This window comes from Macaca thibetana, chromosome 2 (assembly GCF_024542745.1).
Source record: "Macaca thibetana thibetana isolate TM-01 chromosome 2, ASM2454274v1, whole genome shotgun sequence".
NCBI classification, from domain to species: Eukaryota; Metazoa; Chordata; class Mammalia; order Primates; family Cercopithecidae; genus Macaca; species Macaca thibetana.
In genome coordinates, this window is record NC_065579.1 from 80,231,233 (window position 1) to 80,240,088 (window position 8,856).

The following is an 8,856-nucleotide window of genomic DNA, read 5'->3' on the forward strand; positions in this document are numbered from 1 at the left end:
ACACTATTTCACAAGATAGAGAAAGAGGGAATCCTCCTTAAATCATTCTATGAAGCCCATATCACCCTAATACCAAAATCAGGAAAAAACATAACAACTAAAGAAAACTACAGACCAATGTCCCTGATGAACATATATGCAAAAATCCTTAACAAAATACTAGCTAACTTAATCCAGTGGCATATCAAAAAATAATTCAACATGATCAAGTGGGTTTTAGACCAGAGATGCAGTGATGGTTTAACATACACAAGTCAATAAATGTGATATACCACATAAACAGAATTAAAAACAAAAATTATATGATTACCTCAATAGATGCAGAAAAAGCATTTGACAAAATCCAGCATACCTTTATGATTAAAGCCCTTAGCAAAATTGGCATAGAAGGGACATACCTTAAGTTGATAGAAACCATCTATGGTAAACCCACAGCCCACATGATACTGAATGGGGAAAAGTTGAAAGCATTCACTCTGGGAACTGCAGCAAGACAAGGATGCCCACTCTTACCACTTCTATTCAACATAATACTAGAAGCCTTAGCCACAGCAACCAGACAAGAGAAAGAAATAGAGCCCATCTAAATTGATAAAGAGGAAGTCAAACTGTCACTGTTTACTGATGATATTATTTTATACCTAGAACCCCAAAAGATTCCTCCAAAAACTCCTGGAATTGATAAATGAATTCAGCAAAGTTACAGGATACAAAATTAATGCACACAAATTAGTAGCTCTGCTATACACCAACAGTGACCAAGTAGAGAATCAAATCAAGAACTCAACCCCTTTCACAATAGCTGGAAAAAACAAACAAAAAAAACAAACAAAACTTAGGAATATACTTAACCAAGGAGTGAAAGACCTCTACAAGTAAAACTACAAAACACTGCTGAAAGAAATCATAGATGACACCAACAAATGGAAACACATTCCATGTTCATGGGTGAGTAGGCTCAATATTGTGAAAATGACATTACTCCCAAATGCAATCTACAAACTCAGTGTAATTCCCATCAAAATACCATGAGCATTCTTCACAGAACTAGAAAAAACAATTCTAAAATTCATATGGAACCAAAAAAGAGCCTGCATACCTAAAGCGAAAGTAAGTAAAAAGAGTAAATCTGGAGGCATTACGTGATTGCAAACTATATTATAAGGACATAGTTTCTAAAACAGTATGGTACTGGTATAAAAATAAGGACATAGACCAATGGAACAGAATAGAGAACCCAGAAATAAACCCAAATACTTACAATCAACTGATCTTCGATAAAGCAAACAAAAACATAAAGTTGGAATGACACCCTCTTCAACAAATGGTGCTGGGATAATTGACAAGCCACATGTAGGAGAATAAAATTGGATCCTCCTCTCTCATCTTTTACAAAAATCAACTGAAGATGGATGAAAGTCTTAAATCTAAGACCTGAAACTATAAAAATTCTAGACGATAGCATCAAAAAAACCTTTCTAGACATTGGCTTAGGCAAAGATTTCATGACCAATAACCCAAAAGCAAATGCAATAAAAGACAAATAGATGGGACTTAATTAAGAGCTTTTGCATGACCAAAAGAACAGTTAGCAGAGTAAGCAACCTACAGAGTGAGAGAAAATCTTCACATTCTATACATCTAACAAAGGACTAATATCCAGAATCTACGAGGAACTCAAATTAGTGAGAAATAAACAATTCTATCAAAAAGTACGCTAAAGACATGAATAGACAATTCTCAAAAGAAAGCATGCAAATGGTCAACAAACATGAAAAAAATGCTCAACATCACTAATGATCAGGGAAATGCAAATTAAAACCACTATGTCCTTACTCCCGCAAGAATGGCCATAATCAAAAAATAAAAAAAAAAAAAGAAATAGATGTTGGAGTGGATGCTGTGAAAAGGGAACACTTCTACACTGCTGGTGGGAATGTAAACTAGTACAACCACTATTGAAAATGGTGTGGAGATCCCTCAAAGAAGTAAAAGTAGAACTACCATTTGATCCAGTAATCCCACTACTGAGTATCTACCCAGAGAAAAAGAAGTCATTATACAAAAAAGATACTTGCACACTCATGTTTACAGCAGCACAATTCAAAATTGCAAAAGTGTGGAATCAACCCAAATGCCCATCAATCAACGAGTGGATAAAGAAACTGTGATATATATACATGTGTGATGGAATACTACTCAGCCATAAAAAGGAATGAATTAATGGCATTCACAGCAATGTGGATGGAATTGGAGGCTAGTGTTCTAAGTGAAGGAACTCAAGAATGCAAAACCAAACATCATATGTTGTCATTCATAAGTGGGAGCAGACCTAGGAGAATGTGAAGGCATAATAATGACACAATGGACTTTGGGGACTCAGGTGGAAAGGGTGGGAAGAGGTTGAGTCATTAAAAGATTATGTGTATTTCTCAGGTGATGGGTGCACCAACATCTCACAAATCACCAATTAATAACTTACTTATGTAACCAAATACCACCTGTTCCCCCAAAATACTTTTTTTTTTTTTTAAAAAAGCATGATGTAAAGCATGTGAAACATTCAACACAGTGACTTAGCACTTACCAAATAGGCATTAATAGTCACTAAAAAATAAAAGCATTTGTGGACTTCAAGTACATGATTATTCCTGTTTATTATTCATGGTAATTTCTACAGAGGCTTCCCTTCCAGATGATGCTGGTAGTATAATATCATTGATATTCTATGCAGAATTTGTTCTATTGGCAGATACCAAGTTTAAGCTTCAGAATAAGAGAAGCATCAAAGTATGAAATTAGTTTATCATTTCATTCCATCTGAAAACAATTTTACAAAATTGGGCTATATATGTCACAGAAACCTGAGATTTTTATTGTTCTTGAAATTAATTTAATAAATATCAAATTTGATTTTTTGATCTCTAGATACTTTGATTTGTGAGAGTAAACCAAAAAATTATATCCTTGCATTTTAATCTAGCTGACCTAAGTGGCCTTAATTTTAATCTAGCTGACTTAAGTATTCAAAACACTTGATATATATATAATTTCCCAAGTGGATTTGATTTCTTCAAGGCAATTAAAGCAGTATAGAATAGAAGAAAGTTATTGAATGAATTGCTTTGGCTTCTTGATCAAAGATAGATAATTGTTTTTTTACAGTTTGGGTTCTAGAGAATAAGGAAGAAAGTCTTGCAATAAAAAAGGCTTTCTTGACTTTTCATATTGGAAAAGAAATAATTGATTCTATTCTCACCTTTAATGTTTCCTTCTAAGGATTTTCTTCAGATGCCATTGGATTTTGGTGGGCTTTGTTTTCACTTGATTAGGGCAACTAAGTTTCAAGCCCTTTTGCCTGCACAAATTCAAATATATTAGTTCACATTTCACTTAATTTGAGTCCATTTGTCTCCGAGAAACTGATGAAGAGGAAGCATGTGCAGAAAGTCTCAATGTGTGTGTATATATGAGGGGCCATGGGATACTATTGGCTACAAACAAAAATGAATCATATTTTTTTTCTTACATGAGAAAGAGTTTGGATATGGCGGGTCACTGGTGTTGATTTAACCGATTAAGAATGTCATAAAAGATTCAGGTTCTGTTCTGCTGCCCTTCATACATTGGATTGTAGCCCTATGTGCTGGCTACATTTGGCCTTTTCATCAGAAAAAGCAAAAGCCCTTCCAGAATCTTCTCTAGCAAATGCTTGCTTAAGCACATTGGCTAGAAATGTTTCTTTTTCCTCCATAGCTGGGAGGCAGAGGAACTGAGAACCTGTCCTAAAACTCCTAATGGAAGCAAACGGAGAGGAAGGGAGTACAAACATATATTATATTTGCTACCAAAACAAACATAAAGAATACTTTGCAATCATTATGCAAAATTTATGTTCCAAAGCATTTTCACATATACCATATTAATTAATAGAAATATACATTTCCGTACTGAATGATAATTGAGGTTCTTCTATATTTCAGGCTAATTATTTTAAAAACGTAATTGTTCATTCATTCTTTAAACATGTTTGAATGACAGCTGGTGGCCAGACACTATAGACACTATACTACTAAACACTACGGATAAATAAACCGTTCATAGATTACTTTCTCAGGAATGAGAAAAACCATAAAACAAAATTAGTTTCAGCATGTGGTAGGTAGAAAAATGCTCCTACTCAAAAATGTTCACGTCTTAATCTTGTGAATATGGTATGTTTCACAGCAAAAGAGAATCAAGGCTGCAGATGGAATTATGCTCACTAATCAGCTGGCTTGGAGATATGGAGATGGTTATGGATTATTCAGGTGGGTCCAATCTAATAACATGAATCCTTAAATACAGAGGAAGAGACAGAGGGGATGTCAGAGAGCCAAGACATGAGAAGGATTTGACTTCTATTGCTGTCTGCAACAATGGAGGAAAGGGGCCAAGAACCAAAGATGTGGCAGTCTCTAGATGAGAACATCCCTCAGCTTACAGCCAGCAAGAAGACAGGAAACTTAGTCCTACAACCGCAAGGTTCTGAATTCTTCCAGCAATCTGAATGAGTTTGGAAGAGGATTCTTCCCCAGAGCTTCTAGAAAGGGATGGAGCCAGTCAGCACCTTAATTTTAGCCCAGTGAGACTTGTTATCTATGTAACTGTAAGATAAAAAGGTTATGCCGTTTTAAACCACTATGTTTGCACAAATTTGTTAAGGCAGCAATAGAAGACTAATATAGAGTTATATGTTAATGGCTGCATTAAACAAAAGCTATATCATAACAAAGGCTTAGGAAACATCTTGAATATTTGGATGTCTTGGATGTTAAGGATCTTGGGTAATAAAAAACCATCAAGAACTTTCAGCTGGGGATTTACACTAGAAAAATGAAAATTTACTTTCCAAAAATAACAGGGTCAATTTTCATAGCTCTATTTATAAGCACAAGAAATTGGAAACAAGCCAAATGTCTTTCAGTTGATGAATGGACAAACCAATTGTGGCATATCCATACAATGGAGTACAATGCAGCATCAAAAAGAAACACACTGTAGACACCTGCAACAACATGGATTAATCTCAGAGGGATTATGGTGAGTGACAGGAGCTAGTATATTGCCATTTATGTGGCATTCTCAAAAAGACAAAACCACAGGATGAAGAACAGGAAGAACAGACCAGTGGTTGCCAGGGGTTAGAGAGATAGGGGTAGGGACACATGTCACCTTAAAGCAAAAGCATGGAGGAACTACTCTGTATCCTGATGTAGTGATGTATGGGAGTCTAAATGTGAAAATTCATGCAATTGTGCATCGAAAATTAAGTTCAATTTTGCTAATGATAATATATAGGGAAACCAGTAAATCTCTAGAAACTCAAATCTACTGGAGAAAGAGAGACCACATAGAACTATAACTGTTGCAGTGGAATGGAAAAACCTGTTCAGAAGGTTTTCTCCAAGGGCAATACCAGAAGGATTTTAGTATGAAAGAGGAAAGAGTAAAAGAAAATGTCTTTAAAACATGGATGAAGGCTGGGCGTGATGGCTCACACCTATAATCCCAGCACTTTGGGAGGCCGAGACAGGAAGATTGCTTGAACCCAGGAGTCCAAGACCAGCCTGGGAAACACAGTGAGGCCCTGTCTCTACAAAAAAATCAAAAAATTAGCTGGGTTTGGTGGCACATACCTGTAGTCCCAGCTACCTGGGAGGTTGAGGCAAGAGGATTGCTTGAGCTCAAGAAGTCAAAGCTTCAGTGAGTCATGATTACACCACTGCACTACAGCCAGGGTGACAGAGTGAGACCCTGTCTCAAAAAAAAAAAAAGTGGATAAAGGTGAACAATTATGTTACTATATATAGGGAACACAGGAAAATGAACATATGTTTTATTATTATTATACTTTAAGTTCTGGGTTACATGTGCAGATCATGCAATTTCATTACATAGGTATACATGTGCCCTGGCGGTTTGCTGCACCCATCAACCTGTCACCTACATTAGGTATTTCTCCTAATGTATCCCCTCCCTATCCCCCAAACCCCCAACAGGCCCTGGTGTGTAATATTCCCCTCCCTGTGTCCACGTGTTCTCATTGTTCAACTCCCACTTATGAGTGAGAACATGCGGTGTTTGGTTTTCTGATCTTGTGATAGTTTGCTGATAATGACGATTTCCAGCTTCATCTATGTCCGTTCAAGTGAAATTATTTTGATTAAATTCAGAATTGAACATGTTGAGTTTAGGGCACTGGCAGCATATTCAATCAACTTCCAAAAACACTGCTCTGGAACTTAGGAGAGACTCAGATCTATGCTAGTGCTTTGGGCAGCAAGGGGATCTAGGTGGTAGTTGAAGCTACAGGAGAGAAAGTAGGTAGAACTTTTTCTATATAACCCTTTCCCAAATAACAATTTCCCAAGTCCTGCAATTTCTGGAACAAAATGAGGAACCTGTGGTTTACACTGTTAACTTATTAAGGAGAGTGCTATTTAGTCAATCTCTTTACTAGTAAACATATAGTATGGGGCATCTTCAGGAAAATGGACAAATTATTTTTGTGAATTAGTGTTCAGGATTTGTAGTGTGATAATCCATGCTCCCATTTTTAAAAAGCCATGTAATCACTGAATTAAATGCAAAAGATTTTCTTGCTATTTGAGTTTTCTGGTTAAAATAAAGCAGTGCACATAGTAACTTGTTTTTGTGTTTTAGCTACTGTGAAAATCTTTGTTTTCCTATCTCAGGCATGCCTCAGGAACTAGTCCTTATTAAAGCTTATAGACCAATGCAAGTTTGTAATTTTAAAGGGGGCCTCTTTATGATGACTTAAATAGAAAGAATGTATTCTTTAACCAGTGAGTAGACACACTCTCCCTGCTAGGCAACACTGAAGACATAAAGCGAAAAGTCTTCTAATTGAGACAAAGCAAAGCAAAAGGCATGTATTAGTCCATTTTTATGCTGCTGATAAAGACATACCTGAGACTGGGAAGAAAAAGAGGTTTAAGTGAACTTGCAGTTCCGTATGTCTGGGGAGGCCTCTGAATCATGGTAGGAGGTGAAAGGCACTTCTTACATGGCGATGGCAAGAGGAAAAAGAAGAAGAATCAAAAGCAGAAACCCCTGATAAACCCATCAGATCTTGTGAGACTTATTTGCTATCAGGAGAATAGCATGGAAAAAACCAGCCTCCGTAATTAAATTACCTTCCCCTGGGTCCCTCCTAGGGACCCATTAGAATTCTGGGAGATACAATTCAAATTGAGATTTGGAGGGAGACACAGCCAAACCAAATCATTCTGCCCCTCCCAAATTTCATTTCCTCACATTTCAAAATCAATCATGCCTTCCCAACACTCCCCAAAGTCTTAACTCATTTCAGCATTAACCCAAAAGTCCATAGTCCAAAGCCTCATCTGAGACAAAGCAAGTCCCTTCCACGTATGAGCCTGAAAAATCAAAAGCAAGCTAGTTATTTCTTAGATACAATGGGGGTACAGGTATTGGGTAAATACAGTCATTCCAAATGGGAGAAATTTGCAAAAACAAGGGGTTAGGAGGGCAATCAAATTTTAAAGCTTCAGAATGATCTCCTTTGACTTCAGGTCTCGCATCCGGGTCACACTGATGCAAGAGATGGGTTTCTATCAGCTTGGGCAGCTCTGCTTCTGTGGCTTTGCAGGGTACAGCCTCCCTCCTGGCTGCTTCCATTGGCCATCATTGAGTGTCTGCGGCTTATCCAGGTGCATGGTGCAAGCTGTCAGTGGATTTACCATTCTGGGGTCTGGAGGATGGTGACTTTCTTTTCACAGCTTCATTAGGCAGTGCCCCAGTAGGGACTCTGTGTGGAGGCTCCAGCTCCACATTTTCCTTCCCCATTGCCCTCGCAAAGGTTCTCCATGACGGCCCTGCCCCTGTAGCAAACTTTTGCCTGGGTGTCCAGGTGTTTCCATACATCTTCTGAAATCTAGGCAGAGGCTCCCAAACCTCAATTCTTAACTTCTGTTCACCTGCAGACTCAACATCACATGGAAGCTGCCAAGGCTTGAGGCTTGCACCCTCTGAAGCCATAGCCCGAGCTCTATGTTGGCCCCTTTCAGCCATGGTTGAAGCAGCTGGGAAACAGGGCACCAAGTCCCTAGGCCACATACAGCACAAGAACCCTGGGCCCGAACTATGAAACCACTTTTTCCTCCTGGGCCTCTGGACCTTTGATGGGAGGGGCTGCCGTGACGGTCACTGACATGGCCTGGAGACATTTTCCTCATGATCTTGAGGATTAACATTAGTCTCCTTGCTACTTATGTACATTTCTGTAGCCGGCTTGAATTTCTCCTAAAAAAAAAAAAATGGGTTTTTCTTTTCTACTGCGTCATTGGGCTGCAAATTTTCTGAATTTTTATGCTCTGTTTCTCTTTTAAAACAGAATGCTTTTAACAGCACCCAAGACACCTTTGGAATGCTTTGCTGCTTAGAAATTTCTTCCACCAGATACCCTAAATCATCTCTCTCAAGTTCAAAGTTCACAAATATCTAGGGCAGGGGCAAAATGCTACCAGTCTATTTGCTAAACACAACAAGAGTCACGTTTGCTCCAGTTCCCAATAAGTCCCTCATCTCCATCTGAGACCACCTCAGCCTGGACCTTATTGTTTGTATCACTAACAGCATTTTTGTCAAAGCCATTCAACAAGTCTCTAGGAAGTTCCAAACTTTCCCACATTTTCCTATCTTCTTGTGACCCCTCCAAACTGTTCCAACATCTGCCTGTTACCCAGTTCCAAAGTTGCTTCCAGATTTTTGGGTACCTTTTTAGCAATGTCCCACTCCCAGTACCAATTTACTGTATTAGTCCATTTTCAT